Genomic DNA, 18,732 nt, shown 5'->3' on the forward strand with positions numbered 1-18,732 from the left:
GAGGGGCTGGCGGGAGCCCTCCTGTTCCTGTTCTTCCGAATCCCACGTTCCCCTCTGGGCCTCCTGCCTGCCTGTGCCCTGGACACTCTCACCTGCAAGCTATTCTGGCTACGGGCCCACGTGGGCTAGACTGCCCCCAACAGACATCAGAAACCCATGCATGCTGCCCTGTGGGGGGCCTCGAGGGTGCTCGAGTGGGCGCTAAGCTGCATGGCAATAGACGCAAGTGATGCTGTACCAGGTACCAGGTGGGAGAGTGACTGCTGGATACGTCTTGTCCTGATTGTATTGAAAATAAAGCAGAAGACATCGCCGAGAAGAAATTAAACCACGCCTGATGAGCTGCCTCACACTGCTCACCCACCCACCTGCAGCTTTGACTGTGTTCCTGGGTGAAACGCCACTTTGCGCTTCCTCTGTGGCTGGTTCCATTAGGCTTATCTGCCGTCCCTCCTCATCCAGCCACTCAAGCAGGGGTCTTGAGTCAGGAGCTGGGCCATATACCTCTCTTGGCCAGTTCACAGCCCAACTGTCCCAAAGACTGGGAAGGTCTCTTGGGGACGGGAGACCCCCATGTTTTGAGGAGCTGAAGTTGACCTCCTCGCACTCACAGTTCCCTGGTGGCCTCCACCCCAGGACCAGCTGAGGCCAGAGCAGCCTGGGGCAGGTAGCCAGGAGTCCCCACCTCTGAGCATCCCGCCGCTATCCTGACATCCTGACGCAAGGGCAGAAATTCCAAGGCATTTCCATGCTGGGGAGAAGGGAAGAGCGGGATTTGGGGAAAGTTGCTAAAAAGTGGCAAGAAGAGGTCAGTGACTAAGTCACCAATTCGTTCCTGAAGCACATATGTCTAGAGCACTGTTGTGTGCAGGCATACCAGTTGCTGGCTGAGGGTGTGTGATCCCATTCCCCTCCCCCTCGCTCCACGCTTCCCAGCCAAGCCCCCGTGAGGCTGGGTCGGATGAGTAGAAGGTGGAATTCTTGCAGGAGAGTGGGGAGCAGAGACAGTATTAGGGTTCAGAGCTAAATGCCTTTATCTTCCTGCTCTATAATCTTGGGTCCACCACAGACCATTCTATTTGCATGAAAAAATTCATCCCGTGGATTAGTCTTAAAACCTCACCCTCGGATTGGGAGGGAGACGCAAGAGGGAGGAGATATGGGGATATATGTATATGTATAGCTGATTCACTTTGTTATAAAGCAGAAACTAACACACCACTGTAAAGCAATTATACTCCAATAAAGATGTTTAAAAAAAAAAACCTCACCCTCAAACACACACACACACACATACAATTAATGTAAAAGAGATCATGCCGGTTCTGAGCCATCAAAGGAAGCTCCCTCCGCAGCAGTGTGCTAAGGACTCCTGACCTGTGACTCGGGAACATGCACATAGATGACCAGGTTCTTAGCATCCTCCCTCTCGACACAGCTGGCCCCTTCCCTGTACTTTTTTTTTCTTTTTTCTTCCCTGTACTTTTCAGTGACGCCTTCAACCAGGAGAAGGGGGGGTCCTCGCCTCCCTCCTCCCTCCCCCACCTGCTGCCTCGACACCACAAAGAGGGCTCAGTGTTTGTGTTGACTGCTCATTTCTTTTCATCTGTTAGCCTGTGGAGGCTTTGTGATTATCCACGCTGAGTGTGAGTTTGTACTGGGGAGAGAAGGTGGTTGTAGTTTTTTCCTCTCATTTGGCATCAATGGAGGTTGTCAAAGCATAGGTAAATGTTCAGCAACCATTCCATTCAAATGGAGAAACACCAGTGGGGCCCGTGACATGGCCTCACAGGTGGCGTTGGATGAATAAATTGGAGATGTGGAACTACTAAGCCATTGGGTGCAGGGCTGGATTGAAAACTGTGAGGAAATTGGAGGAGAGCCCTGATGCCAGATGTCAGGCTGCTCTTGTCGGGTGCTTTTCCTGTTCCCTCCTCCTTGGCTTCCTTCCAGGCTGTGGGAACCAGTCCAAACCGTTCCTAAGCACTCGGTCATGCATTGGGTTTTCAGAGCCCTGCGGAAGATTTGTGTAGCCTGACAGAGTGAATGAAACTGACACAGTAGTCATAGGTACAGACCAGACTTGCATTTACCCATGCTCTTCTCTCCAGGCAGCCCTCCTTCCACTCCTGTGGCCACATTTCCTTCTCCAGCCAGAGGAAGCATTGCAGCTGACTACAGGAAAATGAGAACCTCACCGTCTCCCAGCTGGCTTGCTTAAGCCCCTGCTGCTTCTCTCTCTCTTTCTTTTCCCTTTCCCCTCTCTTCCATTTAGCCTCATTCTGCTATATATGTATATATATTCTGTTATATATATATAATTCATTTATCCACTAGGTGTTTATTGACCATCTATTCTGTGCTAGACGGCACCTTCATGCCCCATTTCTGTAGAATTCACTCACCACTGACTTCTTTTAGGTTCTGCCCTATGGTTTGACTGATCTGAGAGCCTGGGCAAAACCGGCCAGCTGTCCATCAGAGAGTCCTGACATGTCTTCCGAACATGTCCCCTCTGGTTTTTCCATCTTCATCCCAAGGAAGTAATTACTCCACCCCATCTTGTCTGATGCCTTTGTGCACGATGCACGCTTTGCCCCAAATGCCCTCTACCTGGGTGGGGGGGCGGGGAGATGGGTCTTACTTAGCTCTGGAAATCTACTCTAGTGATAAACCTCAGTAAACTTTGTCTGCCCAGCTGTTCCCTCCTCTCCACTCTCTGAAGCTTCATTCTTCTCTCTGTATATACAAGCAATCCTCATTACTCACAGTTGCAAAGCTGTCTACTTACTGAAATGTATCTGTAGTCCCCAGACCAATGCTCGTGGCAGTTTTGCGGTCATTCTGGACATGTACAAAGTGTTAAAAAATTCGACATTCCCAGCCGAAGTGGAACGAGGCAGTCCTCTGCCTTCCTGTTTCGACTCTCAGACTGTAAACAAATGTCCTTCTCCTGGTCTATTTAGTGTCCCACTTTTCCCACTTTGTGCTTTTTGCTGGTGATTTCACTGTCTAAAATGGTCCCCAAGTGTAGTGCTGAAGTTCTATCTACTGTTCCTAAGCGCAAGGAGGCTGTGATGTGCCTTATGGAGAAAACATGTGGGTGGGTTAGATGAACTTCATTCAGGCATGAGTTTTACTGCCGTTGGCTGTGAGTTCAATGTTAACGAAACAACAGTACATATGAATAAGGTGTCTTTGAACAGAAACACACATAAAACAAGGTTGTGTATTGACTGGTTGACAAAAATGTCCTGACCAGGGGCTAACCTGGAACCTAACTGTGTATTTCCCCCAGGAGCAGTGGTTCAGTTCTGGCAGCGACATTCAGAACATGACAACTGCAAATAATGAGAATCAGTGGAGCTTCGCCCTGTTGGCTGAGCCTCCAGGCAGAATAAGGACGCTTCAAGGGCTAGGAGCCCAAGCCCCGGCACGTGGTGAAAAGTCGATGCACTTAGAGAAGGCAACAGCCAGGGCACCCTGAGCCTGCTGTCTGTGCTCAGCGGAGGTCCTGGTCCTGCCCCTGCCCTCCTGAGCCTGCAGGAGCCTGAGGTGAGCTGTCACAAGCTCGAGGACCCACAGACCACAGACATAAGCCAGACAGGAGTGGATTGTGAGGGGCTGAGGTCACCCATGGGCGACGGTGTGCACAGGCCAGCAGGAGTGGGTGACGGGAGGGCTGTGGGAGTGTAGGATGCCAGTGCGGGTCCAGGGGGTAGGAAAGCAGGGGAGCCCCTTCTGCTCAACATGGAAATGCTTCTGGGAGGAGGCCAAGTACCGGCAAATCAACGGGAAGAGGGGGTCGTGATGTGGCCCGACACTAGAAGAACAAAACCTGAAGTGATACAAGCTGCTGTGGGCCCTCTGGCTGGGTACTGACATGGGGCCACAGAGGGGATGCCCTGGGCCTGGGAAAGAAAAGAGGTGGTATTAGTGAAAGACGCAGGAGCATGTGTGACGTGCCGGATGAAACAAATTGTCACACGTGGACCTGAATATCCCACGTGAATCTTAATAGATTCTGAAATCAGTTTCCAAAGAAGAATGCTGGTGAGTCCAGGGCAATGGTAGCAGCTTGGTAGTTGGTAGGCTGCCTGGCTCCTGGGGGAGTGCTCGGACTGGGCACAGAGAATGAGGGGGAGGGTGGAATTGTCTGGGATTTCTGACTTGGTGGTGGTGAGACACGACACCCGGCGGGAGGAGCAGACTGGAGGGGAAGCTGGGCTTGGCTTTGGCAGTGTGGACAGGGAGGGGCAGATGTTTTTGTGACTCCCAGGAGGACAGGCCCAGTGACCAGCCCCACACTCAGAGGATGGGTTTGGCTAAAGACAGAGATCTGGGGGTCATCAGGGTCAAGGTAGATGTTCAACCTTGGACACAGGTGAGCAACTCAGATCACACAGGGCCAGAAGAGAAGAGAGCCCGGAACTGACCCACAGGGCCAGCAGGGAAGCAGGCGGAGAAAGGGCGAGGGAACCTCGTACCGTGTGTTTGTTTTAGCTGCATTCCCGCCAAAGTCCGAACTAAGGAACAAAGAAGAGCTAGAGAAAAAAAAAAAAAAAAGAAGAGCTAGATAAGCTTGTTTGGTAATGTGTCTCCCTAGTATCCAGACATGATCCTGGGGCCCAGGCAACATTCTAGACTGGATTAAACAGGCAGTATGTGAACAGTTAGAAAAGGAAGTGCAGTTCATGCAGAGTTAGCAGATGCCTGCTGACAGCAGGTCAGGGGAAAGACCCCAGAGAGACTGAAGAAGGGACGTCGGGGTCAGCGGTGGTGCCTCTGCTGTCCCCATCCCCAGCGCATCCCCGTGGTCCTCATCTGCATCGAGGGCAGCTCTGGCAGGCAGTTCTATTTGAACTCAGAGGCTTCTTTAATTGACAACGTCCCAGCCCAGGCTCACAATCCCCTGAGGCCCAGAAAACACACTGGGCCCACCTGCAAGTGTTGTCCCCAAGTGTGAGGCAGTATCGCTGGGGACAATCTTCAACCAGTGGGGGCTGGGAGCTGGCAAATAAATGCTCCAGACTCCCACCCATCAGGTGAACGGTTCTTGAAGGCATGCCATCCCAATTCCCCGGGGGTTCCCAGGGGATCTTACCCTGTTGCCCTCAGCAGTGGCCTTGACAACACACCCTTAGGCTGGTTTTCCCTCCTTCCTATCTGACTCTCCTTGTGCCCTCACTCCTGTTTCCCAGATTACCTCCCAAGTCCTGGGATCTGCACCCAAGTCCTCATCTCAGGCTCTGCTTCTGGGATGGCCAGAGAGGAAAAGCCAGGAATGTAGGTGTGCTCTGTGATGTTCAGTACTACCAAGATTTCAAGTAGAATGATGTCCAGGAAGAAGCTTTAGCAGCAGGGCGGTGGCGCAGGTCACTGGGGGACACTGCCATTGGAGCATGGGTTGGGACAAGTACCCCGGGGGCTGCCACCCCAGCGTGCAGTGTCTGTTCTTGCTCTGTGTGGGCTTTAACACAGGGCTCAGTGCCTCCCTCCATCTCCAGGGAGAAGCATTCCCTAAACCAGTGTTTACTGAAGACTCTATAGACAAGATGAATAAAGGGGTTTTCACTGCGCCCTGCACTGCAAAGTCTGTCAATTTCCTTTGGACAACTGGCTCTGCTCAGCCCCTCTCACCAGCCACCACCAGGTCCCCCCTTTCTGTTGGCTCCTGTCTTCTGGTCCTGGACACCCCTCCTCCACACAGCCCGGCTGCCTCTCTCTGGGCTCATACATTCAGTGATGCTGGGAGGTGAGCCCAGCGTGAGGCCTGAGGTGCTGAGTGTCCCTGTCCCCCCGGGGTTCCCACAGCAGTAATGTGTCTCCTCCCACAGCAGCCTTTTATAGAGAAGACATGCCAAGGAGAAGAGTACGGCTGATCTAACGCAATCTTCCCCACCCTTCAGAGTGGATGCCTTGCTGTTGCTTTCGAAGGGCTGAGAACAATTCTTTCTGGAAGTCCTTCCCCCAGGATGTTCTCTGATAGACTCATAAGTGGCTATAATTCCCTCTAGGAACTCCAAGTGCTCGGTTTTTCCTTCACCACATCCTCTCTTCCCTGCACATCCCAGCCCTCATCCATTTTCCCCAACAAAGGATTACTAAGCATGCGTGTTGTGTCAGCCCCAGGGCTGGGTGCCAAGGCGGGAGGCGCAGAAGGCAGGTTGTCTGTGGTCTGTGTCCTCGGGGGCTCCCGGCCACAGGAGAGAAACCAGGATGCAGAGATCCAGAGACGCACACCCCACCCAGAGCAGCCCCTGGCTTCCTGCCTCCCACTCCTCTCCCATATCATCCGCACCTCTTTCTTGACCCTGGGCTGCTCTACTGAGAATCCCAGAGCAGCAGGGGGCTTGACTGCCCTTTACTCCTGCACCTGCTGAGATAATGAGTTCAGAAAGGGCAAGCAACTGGCTCATATAGCACAGCAAGTGAATAACGAAGCAAATCCAGGAAAATCCATTCTCTTTTCTTCCAAACCACTGCCCTGCCCACTGTTGCATCCACAAACCAGACAGAAGCCCCTAGACATGTATCTTCTAAGCCTTAGTTATGACCACCGAATACATCTCATTTTTTGTGTGTAACAAGCGTGTTTATCTGGAGGGGCTAAGGAGGTGGTGGTGGTGGTGGTGGTGTGTGTGTGTGTGTGTGTGTGTGTGTGTGTGTGTGTGTGTTGAGAGGAATTCCATGTTACTTACTCTTCTCATAATCCTGGAAGGCTGCTTGGAAGAGGAGGTATTTCAGCCATCTTCAGAGACAGAAGGGTGGGGGATTGGACCTGAAATCTGGGGCTGATGAAAGAGTCAGGATATGTGGCATCACTGCAAGCCGAGGCTGAGCAACTGTCCTGTGTTGGACCCTGTGCTGGCTGCTGGAAATTGCCAGAAGGCAGCAGCAGGCTCTTCAGAGTTTCTTCACCAGTGCCCTTGGTTCTTTTCCTAGAAGATAAACCAAAAGCACTTTCACCTCGTGCTGCTGAACAACCAATCAGGAAAGAAGAAAGACCAGAGCCATCCAAGCAACCCCAAGAGAAGCAAAGCTGGCTGCAACCCAGTGTCAAAGTACCAGCATGTGCCTCGCTGGGCCAAGAGTCCCCTTCCATTTCTCGGTGGAAGCTAAGTGCATTGTTAGAGCTGCCAGAAGCCTAGAATCTCTCGAAACTTCACGGAGAGGAAACTGGAAACAAGAATTGAAAAAGTTAAGATTTAGAAACATGCACTGACCCATACCGGAAGCAATCTAGCTGTCCAATAATTGTGGGGATGAGGGTGGGGGGGTACTTACAAATTATGGTACCTCAGTGTCCCAGACTTTAACAAGCCATGAGACAATAATGATGACAAAACTTGCTTCTAGCTTCCCACCCTGTGAGAAACGGTAGGCTCCACCCATGGTGGTCGGGCCCGGGGATGAAGCAGGGAGGTTAAGAGCATGGAAGAAAACACCTGGGTTGAGGTGGAATTACCTTATTAGCCTGAGTGAAGACTATGATTGTACATCTGCTGGGATTCTTTCCAAAATGTTCAAATTGCGGCCTCGTTAGCCTTTTTTTAAATTTATTTTTTGTTGTTGGGTCTTCGTTGCTGTGTGCAGGCTTTCTCTAGTTGTGGCGAGCGGGGGCTACTCTTCATTATGGTGTGCGGGCTTCTCACCACGGTGGCTTCTCTTGTTGTGGAGCACGGGCTCTAGGCGTGCGGGCTTCAGTAGTTGTGACACAGGCTCAGTAGTTGTGGCTCACAGGCTCTAGAGCGCAGGCTCAGTAGTTGTGGCGCATGGGCTTAGTTGCTCCGTGGCATGTGGGATCTTCCCGGACCAGGGCTGGAACCCGTGTCCCCTGCATTAGCAGGCGGATTCTTAACCACTGTGCCACCAGGGAAGTCCCCCACTGCCTTTTAAAAACCAGAGTATAATATAGAAAAAGGACTCTTGAAGGAAAAGAGAAGCTTATCCACTTATTTCCTATCCGGCAGCTTCTCCGTTTCCATTAAGTTCACATGTTTTCTTGACATACATGAAGCTCAGAGAAAACAGTAGAGCTTCTTTTGAGCCTGCACATTTCTTCAAAGGGTGGTTGAATTCAGACTCCCTGCCTTTCTTTGTTTTCTCAGCAGGCTAAAAAAGGACATGCACATAATAGTTCAATCCATAGGAACAAAAGCCTCTTCTTGGATCTGAAGTTGGGAAACATCTCTTGGGGAACATGTACTGCTAACTCTTTGGCCTACGCTATGCAAGGGTGAAAAGTTGTACAAGACCATGATTCTGGGAATTGACTAATCTGTTTTGTGACTTCACCAAAGAAGGACAAAACATAGAAATCCAACCTCCTAATTCAGTGGTAGAGTCATTACACCCACGAGGGAAAATAAGTTGCAGTCAACTTGCATTTGCATTACCCCTGGAAATTTACAAAACATTTTCACATCCTCTGTCTCATTAACAAGTACCGCTCCTCCCCTCACATGAGTCTGATGGGGAGGGCCGGTAGAGTCCTGTGTGCTGGGGCTGTGAGGAGCCCTCAGGGCTCACCCTCTGATTTCTGGAAGTCTCAGTAGCCATTTGCTCCCTGGTGTCTGTGATGAGTTACCCAGATCCATGCTGGTCCTCTGGGGAGTGCAGCATAGAGGCAGAGGGCCTCACGGGTGAGAAGTGGGGGGCTCTTTAAAGTTTCTTCTCTCTAGTTTCAAATCTAGGCTGAGCACTTGTTTGCTGTGTGATCCTAGCTTTGTGTCCCAAGTTCTCTGAGCCCAGCTATAATTTGGAGCTAATAATACCTTCCTTGTAGGGTTGCTGTGAGGATTAAAGGAGATATATATGGAAAGCGTCTTGTGCAGTGCCCAGCTCAGAACAGCCCTTCAGTAAACACCAGCTAGTCCCAGACTGGCCACCCCCAGGCTCAGTTTCTCTGTATCACTGCACGGGCACATTCAGGGGCAGGGTCCTTGGCCCCAGTCTCCTTAATTCTCTCTAACAAAAGATACCCCAACAGTGCAGACCTTAGTTCTGGGGGAGACAGCAAGGAGGTGAACCAGCTTCCTCATTCCCATGCCCCTCCCCAGATGCTGCTGGAGTCACTCAATGAGGTGCTGCTGGACGGGAACTCAGCTCTGACCCCAGGGGCAGCTTCTGGCTATGGTGAAAGACTCAGTCAGGGTCCCACTGCTTCCCACTGACCTGCTAGGCCAACCCCTGAGACCCCAGACGGTGTATCTGGAGAGAAGCTTTGCTCCCTGGGCTGCTTTCAGGGCCAGACCTAGGGGCTCTGTGAGACTCGGGGCAGGGAGGCTCGGACGTCCCTCAGAGTCCTCCCTGAATCTTGGGGAGACCGTCACTCTGGCCCTTGTTTGTCTGTGCAAACCCAGCTATGACAGGGTGAGGCTGGCAGCCGTGTCTTGAATGCCCTTAGGCCCGCTCCCTCTGCTTTGTCCCCTCCTATCTTCTTATAGCTGCTGTTTCACACACATCCGGTATCTGCCTGGCTCCCGGAGGTGTCTGACTTTACAATTCCTGCACAGAGCCCCACGGCCGCTTACCTAGGTGCTCAGTCTCTCTAATATAATAACAGGAGGAAGAGCCTGGCCCTTTTTGAGACCCATCTCACTCTCACAGTAGCCACCTAACGAACACTAAGTAACAGTGTTCTTACTACCCCCATTTTGCCGATGAAAAAACTGAGGCTCAGGGAGTAATTGTTGAAAGTTTCAGAGCTGAAATTGGCAAACTCTAAAGGCCAGGCCCTTTGTGTTACACCAGGGACCTGAGCTATCCGTGGTTCTAGTGATGGCTGCAGTGAGTCAGAGGCCCCCTCAGGCTGATGGAACAGGGAAGGAGCCTGGTTCTTATGGAGCCTGGACCTGTGGCCAGGGCCTTATTCCCATGGCTTTCGAGAAGTGGAGCCAACCCTAGGCACGCACTGCCACCCCATGCACCCTGACCCAGAGCCCTGTTGTCCACAGAACTGCCCAGCGAGCTGCCCTCAGGCACCCTGTTAGGGCTTCACCTCCTACCTCTATGCCTCTTCTTCAATCCTTATTCACTGGGGCAAACTCAACCATCCCCAGCTCCCTTGTCTGAGGGGCGGGAGCAGAGCAGGGTCAACTGCAGCGCTCAGAATTCTCTGTCGGCCCCTGAGGCTCCTACCTGTTTACGCAGAAGTCGGGCGCCACACCTGAGAGGCTGCTCAGAGAGCTCAGCTGGGCTCCCCCTGCCGGCCTCAGTCCCCGGGGCACCTGAGCTGGCAAACATGGCAGCGAGAATCACCTGCCCTCATTACCTGGCACCATCCTGCACACAAACTTCCCTTCCTCACAGCCAAGTAGACACGGAGACACTCAAGCCTGGGCTCCAGCCAGGAGACCAGGCTGTTCTACTAACATGCAGAGTCATTCTGTCCCCGAGAGTTCATTGAAGCCTCACTTCCCAAATGTTCTAGCATGGCTTCCTCCACCTTGGGGTCCTGAAGTTTGGTGCTATCAAATGATGCTTTCTTTTTTTTTATTGGAATATAGTTGCTTTAAAATGTTGTGTTAATTTCTTAACACAACAGCCATGAATCAGCCATGAATCAGCCATGCATTTACATATATCCTCCCTCTTCTAGACTCCATTCCCATATAGGTCATTACGGAGCACCGAATAGAGTTCCCTGTGCTCTACAGTAGGTCCTTATTAGTTACCTATTTTATATATAGTAGTGTGTATATGTCAATCCCAATCTCCCAGTTTACCCCCACCCCATTCCCCCTTGGTAACCATAAGTTTGTTTTCTACATCCGTGGATCAATTTCTGTTTTGTAAATAGGTTCATTTGTATGATTTTTTAGATCCCACATATAAAATGATGTTTGTTTATAATCCACCTTCTTCCAGAGACTGCCTTATACATAGTAGGCTCTATAATACATTGGTTAATGGAGAAAAAATATATTTATATTTAATTATATGCAATACAAGATCAAATTAAATTTTTTAAAATAGATACTAAGAACCAGGCTGTGGTCTTGAAATTCCATTTATCCCTGAAACTAATGACGGTTTCTTAGAGAAGAGGCTGATTCCAGGTCCAGGCAGGAAACGTACAGATGAACCTGGAACTTTGTATAGTATTGGCTTGGCCAAAAAGTTCGTTCGGTTTTTTTTGACACATCCTATAGAATGAACTTTTTGGCCAACCCCATACATAGCAAGGAAACAATCAAAGATGGCTAGGGTCTACAGACTGGATGGTAGTTGGACCAAAGCTGGTTTTATGAAGTACCCAGCCATGTTGGGGAGATGCACATAGCAAGGAGCTGTGGGAAGCCTCTCAAAAATGTGGGCCACCCCTCGGAGCTGATGGGGGCTTCCAGCCAGCAAGAAGCCAGGGCCCTCAGTTCTAGAACCTCAGAGAAATCTGTCAACACCTTGACTGAGCCTGGAAGCAGAGTCTGCCCCAGTCAAGTTTCCAGATGAGAACATATCCTAGCTGACACCTGGATGGCAGCCTGGAGATTCTAAGCAGAGGACGCAGCTAAGCTGTGTCCAGACTCCTGGCCTGCAGAAACTATGAGATAATGTCATAAATATGTATTGGTGTTTTAAAATTTTATTTATTTATTTATTTATGGCTGCATTGGGTCTTCGTTGCTGCGTGTGGGCTTCCTCTAGTTGTGGCGAGCAGGGGCTACTCTTCGTTGCGGTGCACGGGCTTCTCATCGTGGTGGCTTCTCTTGTTGCGGAGCACGGGCTCTAGGCACGAGGGCTTCAGTAGTTGTGGCTCGCGGCCTCTAGAACACAGGCTCAGTAGTTGTGGTGCACGGGCTTAGTTGCTCCGCGGCATGTGGGACCTTCCCGAACCAGGGATCAAACCCATGTCCCCTACACTGGCAGGCAGATTCTTAACCACTGCACCACCAGGGAAGTCCTAACTGTGTATTGTTTTAAGTTGATAAGTTTGTGGTCCTATTTTTACATAGCAAAGGAATACTAGTTGGAGACTGTCATTTCCGTCACAGGCCATGGGTAAGGAAGGCCGCACACCCTTTCCCCCATCTACCCTTGTCCCAGTATACGTATTCCCAGCTGAGCAGACACTGAGGACCATGGCGGCTTGGACCCAGCAACTGCGGGAGGAGATGAGAGGGGGCTCCTGTCTCCTCAAGCCCCCTGCCCCCGGGAGGCTGCACCACCTGCCATAGCCTCTCTAGACAAAAAGACAGCAGAATTATTCTTCACTGCACAGGAAGAAACCAGGGGCTGCCTGGAGATTAGCAGTAGGGCCAGACCAGGGCAGACAGTACATCTGTGACATCAGCTCATCCCCCTCCTCCAATGCAAAACTGACCAGGCCCCTCACTTGTAACTTTTCCGGACAAACTGGGGCTATGGAGCTGGAATCACGAAATGTAGAGAATCCCGAAATCAGCAGGAGGAGGTGAGGAATGAGGAGGCTGAGGGAGGATTTTATTTTATTTCTGTAGAGACAAAGGGACCACTGAGATGCCCTTGGATGCTTTCTTGCTCCTGGCTCCTCCCAGCCTCCTCCTGCCCCTGGGATTTGCTAACTGTGATCCCACTCAGGGCCTCCACCCTTGCTGTTCCTGTAGCCTAGATCACAGGCTGGTCCTGTCTGTCTGCTCATAAAGAAAAAAAAAAGTCACTTCCTCCCTGACACTCTCTAACACAGGTACCCACCCACTGCACCCCTCCAAGATATCTCTATTACCATGTTTTTATTTTCTTCACAATACTACCATCTGAAGTTGCTATTTATCCTTTTCTTCATTATTTGTCCCACTAGAATGCAAACTCAAGCCTTGTCTGTCTCATTCATGGTTGTTTCCCTGAATACCCAGCACAGTGCAAGCCTCCAAGAACTTTTTGTGGAATGAATGAGTTCTTAGTCAACGCAGTCACCATTCTAGGTGGTTCTGTGTCACAGTGATGCTTGTAGGGCCGCTTCTCAGCCCTGCCTGCTGGCTTTGGGGTAATTTCACAGGCTCTGAGCCTAACTGTTGGGCTTTGAAGCCCTGGTCTGCCTCTTCCTGTGTGACCTTGGAAAAGTAACTTAACCTCTCTAAACCTTCATTTCTTCATCTGTAAAACACAATCATAATAAAACTACCTACCTTGTAGGTTACTATGAGAATTAAAGGAGATTAGCACAAAGAGCCTGGCACAGAACAAACAATAAATCTGAGCTTTTCCAACCTCAAATCAACAGCACACCAACTTGTAACAACAGATGACACTTTCTTGTCCTGCTGGCTACCCTCTCTCTTGGCTTTATCTTTTGCTTTATGTTCACCCTACTTTTATTTCTCCTTTGTCCTGCTGTTCTGCCCTATCTATTTAGAAACATTTTTATTGTGATTTAGAATATATAAGACAAGGGCATAAAGCCGAACTATGCCATTTAACAAATAATTAACAGTCTCATGATCTTTTTGTGTTCAGCTTTATCTGTAGGGATGAGCTTTTTCATTCTTGATATTGGCTGTCAGTTTGATGTTGGATTTTTTTTTTCTTGATCAGTATCAACAGAGGTTTGTCATTTTTACTGGTCTTTTCAAGGACCAATTTCTAGATTTGCTTATCCTCTCTCTCATGTATATATTTTCCCTACATCCTTTTTAATCAAAGCATAATTTACACATAATAAAGTGCACAGACTTTAAGGATACTGTCCTCTGATTTTTAATGATTGTATTTACACTGTATAACCACATCTGAGTCAATATATAGAAACATTTATCATCCCAGAAAATTCCCTCTTGCCTCTAGTTAATTCCCCACCCTCCCCAGAGGCAACAACTGTTTTGATTTCTATCTCCATAGATTCGTTTTGCCTGTTCTAAAAATTCATATAAATGAAATTTCTTTTGCTCAATAAATTGGTTTTCAAAAAATAATTTCAAATTTAAAGAAAAGTTCCAAGAATAGTAAAAGAACTCCATATCCTTCCTTCTCACCCAGATTCCCCAACTGCTAACATTTCATCTACTCACTCCCTTAATCTTTCTAGTTTTATATATAATCCATTATCATTTGTCTCTTTTCTGTGTCATTTGAGAACAAACTTCAGACAAAAATGCCCCATTAAAGTGAGAGTGGCATGGACATATACACACTACCAAATGTAAAATAGATAGCTAGTGGGAAGCAGCCACATAGCACAGGGAGATCAGCTCAGTGCTTTGTGACCACCTAGAGGGGTGGGATAGGGAGGATGGGAGGGAGATGCAAGAGGGAGGAGATATGGGGACATATGTTTATGTATAACTGATTCACTTTGTTATACAGCAGAAACTAACACACCATTGTAAGGCAATTATACTCCAATAAAGATGTTTAAAAAAAAAAAAGTCCCTTTACCCCTAAGTACTCCAGTGTGGGCATCCCCCAAAACAAGAGCCCTCGCCCCCAGGCTCCAGGTATGAACACGAGGATGTGGGGACAAAGTTGGGGGAGGGGGCCACCTGGCATCTGTCACACCAACCAGAGCTTGGAGTTCATGAATAAATATAATTGCCCTCGCCGTCCATGATGTGCTTTTTTTTTTATTACTTGGGATTTATTTTGGGTTGGAGAATGACCTCTTTCCCCTGTGTATACAGTCTTGATTATTGACAATAGTCAGTGAGGCGTCCTGCTCTTCTCCAGCCAAGGCTGTCTCGATACCACAGCTGGACAACTGAACACACCCTCTCCAGGGACTTTGAACCTGGACAGAGTGATGCAACGGATGGAAAACTGCATCGTTGGTACAGGGGTGAGCATACTGACTTTATTATCTCTTTGGGGGAGTCAGGGCATGTCAGTAACTCACACACCTCTACAGGGGGTTGCAAGGAAATGCATAGGGGGCTCTCTATGTAAACAGAGGCTTCAGGTCAGAGCTGAATTAGAACCAAAGAAAGAGCCCAAATTGGGCTGGGTGGGGGATGGGGGGGCGGGGAGGGGGAATGGCAGGCAGAGGGGCAAGACCTTAGGGGCAGCAGGGCCTGCAGGGTGACCTATATCAACAGTTCTCAAACTTGAGCATGCCTCAGAATCCCCCAGAGGGCTTGTTAAAAACACAGAGGGCTGGGCCCACCCCCAGGGTATCTGTCATTGGGACCAGGCGTTGGTCCAGCCCAGTGCCCTCTAATTGTGAGCAGCAGCGGCATCTTGTGGTGAGGAGGGGAACGAACCTTGCGTTCCCTGAGAACCTCAGCCCCGGCGGTGCCCTTGGATCCAGGACGGTAAGGGCCAGGGCAGCACGGCCCAGATAGAAGCCAGTAGGCCCAGATAGAAGCCAGTAGGCCCAGTCCTTGCCCCAGAGTGTGCGGACACCTGAATGCCTCATTTTACTCTAGAGACGGGGAAACCTACTCTTGTTTCCTGGAACTTTCAGCTTCATTTCAGAATACTTCCATCTTGATCTTTGTAAATAACTTTTTTCCCTGGTCTTTTCACCCCCAAAAGGCCAAGGCCTGTGAATCAACACCTTGAAGTCTCAGCCACACATGGGGCGGTTCCCGAGTCAGGAGACTGACTTTCGGAACGAAGTTCCTCACTGAACAATTGCTTTCAGCCCAAAAGAGCATTGGACGACATGAGCTATTATTATCCCTGGTAGCTTGACATCAATCTTTGGCAGGATTTTCTAACTGATTAAGGTTGTAGTAATGATGTGTGAGTGGGTGGAGAAGGGACCCTGTAGGCCTGGGCAGTGCTAACCTCTGTTTCCTCTGCTCATGTAGGTGGTAACCTGGTAGACTGGGGCGTCAGAATTTCTGGAGTTGGGCAGACGCTGGGGAAGTGAAGCAATGCTGGGCTTGTGTCTGAAAGAGCTGGGTTTGATTCCCGGCTCTGCCTCTGCGCTGTGAATCCTGGAGCACGTCACCTCTGACCAGCTGAGTTTGTTCATCCGGAAAATGGGGGGCATGACATCAGTCACTCATGCGAAAGTGCCCTTTGTGGCACTGGATGGACTCTGGGTAAGAGAAGGTCAGCGTGTGTCATCTGGAGGCGGCATGAGGGGTCCAGGAGGGGAAAGAAGTGAATGGTTCCATCCTCCACGCCCACCCCCATGCCCCCACCAGGCTCAGGCAGGCACCTCTGACCTCCAGCCTGGCCTGGGCCTCGGCTTCCCAGGCAGAAGGAGCAGTTGGATGAGCCTCGGAGCTGCCTCCCCGTCTGCGTCCTGTGGAACTTTCGCTTCGTGACAGGAGGAGAAATTAATCATTAACCGCCAGGTTAACAGGGCAGCCGGGGCGTGGAGGCTGTGAGGTGCCGCCCCCAGTCTGGGTGGCCCCGGAGGGAAGAGGGGCACAGGCCGCACGCACAGCTCCCCACTCTGCGCTGTGCTGGCCGGGCGCCGGGTGCTGAGTCCCTGTGGCTTCACCAGCTCCCCCCAGTCTGACCTCCCCCTGACTGGCTCACTCAGCTCAGTCCGCCAGCAGCCTTTGCACCCCTCACGCCCACCTGCCTCCCGTGGGCCTGCCCTGGGGCTCCTTGGCGCCCTGGCTGCAGAGCCTGGGGGGTGTGAGGGGTGAGAGTGAGGGAGGAGGGGTGCCTTCCCCCAAACCATAGCCCTCCCAGCTGAGAGGACTGGGCCACCTCTGCCTCAGCCCCCAACACCCCCGCCCTGCCCTGGACTTGCTATTTCAGAAAGTGAGGGAGCGGAGGTCAGGAGGTGGGGAAAGTCAGCCTCTTGCCCAACCCTGTCCTGTGGAACTTTCTGAGACGCTGGAAATGTCCCATATCTGCAGGTCCAGTACAGTAGCTAGGGAGCACTCCAAATGCTCAACCTGTGCAACTGAGGAATTTTTAAAATTTCGTCTCATTTTTATGAACTTAAATTTATTTATTTGGCTGAGCCACCTGCTTGCGGGATCTTAGTTCCCTGACGCCTGGCAGTGGAAGTGCTGAGTCCTAACCACTGGGCTGCCAGAGAATTCCCTGAACTTACATTTAAATAGCTGCATGTGGCCAGTAGCTCCAGGCATGCCCCATCACTCCTCCATCAGCCCCTCCCCCAAAAAAATTGTTCTGGAAAAGGTCAGTTAAATTAATGACGACAAGAAGCATGTAACTGGGACTTCCCTGGTGGCACAGTGGTTAAGAATCCACCTGCCAATGCAGGGACATGGGTTCGAGCCCTGGTCCGGGAAGATCCCACATGCTGCGGAGCAACTAAGCCCGTGCACCGCAACTACTGAACCTGCGTGCTGCAACTACTGAAGCCCACGCACCTAGAGCCCCTGCTCCGCAACAAGAGAAGACAACGCACAGCCACAACTAGAGAAGAGTAGCCCCTGCTCGCCACAACTAGAGGAAAGCCCGTGCACAGCAATGAAGACCCAACCCAGCCAAAAAAAAAAAAAAAAAGCATGTAACTAACACAATGTAAAACATCATTACCCTTCTTCCACGGGGTCGGGAGCTCATGCCAAAGGAACAGCTGCCCAGGGACTGGTAGTAGGGTTTGAGGGGCAGGACGCTCTGCCAGCACCTCCAGGCTGTCTTCTGTGAAGGCCACTCCTGAGGTTAAAGCCTTCTTGGGTGCCAGGAGATCTGTAAGACCACCAGTGGAGACGCTCCAGAATTCCAGGGCCTCCCACCTCCAAATCCCAGGGAATTCTCCTTTCTTGAATTGCCCAGTCATGAGGTTGAGGAGGTCACTTAACATTTAATCTGGCACCTACCTGCCAGCAGGTAAGGGGTCACTGCTCCAGCCAAGTTTCACTTTAACTGCAGTGGAGGCTCTGAAGCGACTACACCGGGCAGGCTGACCCCAGGTGCTGTCTGCACTGAGTGGAGCGGAGTGAAATGGGAGAGGCCCGCAGGAGGCTGTGGTCCCGGGGATGAGGCCACAACAGAAACCAGAGAGAGCAGCCCAAACGGACTGTCCCCACAGCCCAGAGCCTGTCGGGTGCAAATCTGCCCACATAATCCCCATACCTTCCTCCAGTCTGACCCTCTGAACCCCAAGGGATAGCTGAGAGTGTGCAAGTGGGTGCAAGGGACAGGCAGTGGGCATTAGTGCAAAACTGGGGTTGTGGGTGCTGAGGGGACAGAGCTCTGACCCTTGCTGGTCGCTGCAAACCTATGTGATGACACATAATTTCTCTGTCTCAGTTTCCCCAGCTGTAAATGTCACTAATCATAACCATCTGGGTTGCTTCCAAGGGCTGCTCTAGGGTTTAAATCAGATAACAGGTGTCATTCATTAATCTATTCATTCACTAAGTGTTTATTAAGGACTTGCCTGGAATATGGCAATCTATCTTCTCAGTGGCAGCAGAAAGATCCAGAGCTCCTGCCTACAGCATTGTAAACACCAAAGCCGGGCCATCGTGCACACAGGCTCAGCACGAGCCTTCCTCAACCTGTGTGACACAAGGCCTGCTTAGCGAAGAGGAGGAGGGATGAAACTGGAGGGAGCAGGGAGGGGTGTCTGCAGGGGTGGAGGGAGGCAGAGGAAGGGGGATGGGAGGACGCTGCGAGCTCACCAATCCCAGCAGAGCAGCCCAGTTGCTCCCGGCGGGTCCTGGGGAATAGTTGAGCTGGGTGTGACCTGAGAGCCCACGTCTGCCCAGCCCGTGCACGGGCCTCTCAGCCCTGTCTTCTCTGGTCCTTGCCTCCATCTCCGCTCTCTTCCTCAGCCCCAGCCTCACTGTCACTTTCTCCCCTACCTGCCCCTCCCAGCCTCAGCGAGGTGGGTTTGGAAATGGAGAAGCCTGCGGGAAACCCACCTAAAGGGCC

The sequence above is a fragment of the Monodon monoceros genome, unplaced genomic scaffold (assembly GCF_005190385.1).
Source record: "Monodon monoceros isolate NGI ecotype Baffin Bay Population unplaced genomic scaffold, NGI_Narwhal_1 Super_Scaffold_18, whole genome shotgun sequence".
Taxonomy (NCBI): Eukaryota; Metazoa; Chordata; class Mammalia; order Artiodactyla; family Monodontidae; genus Monodon; species Monodon monoceros.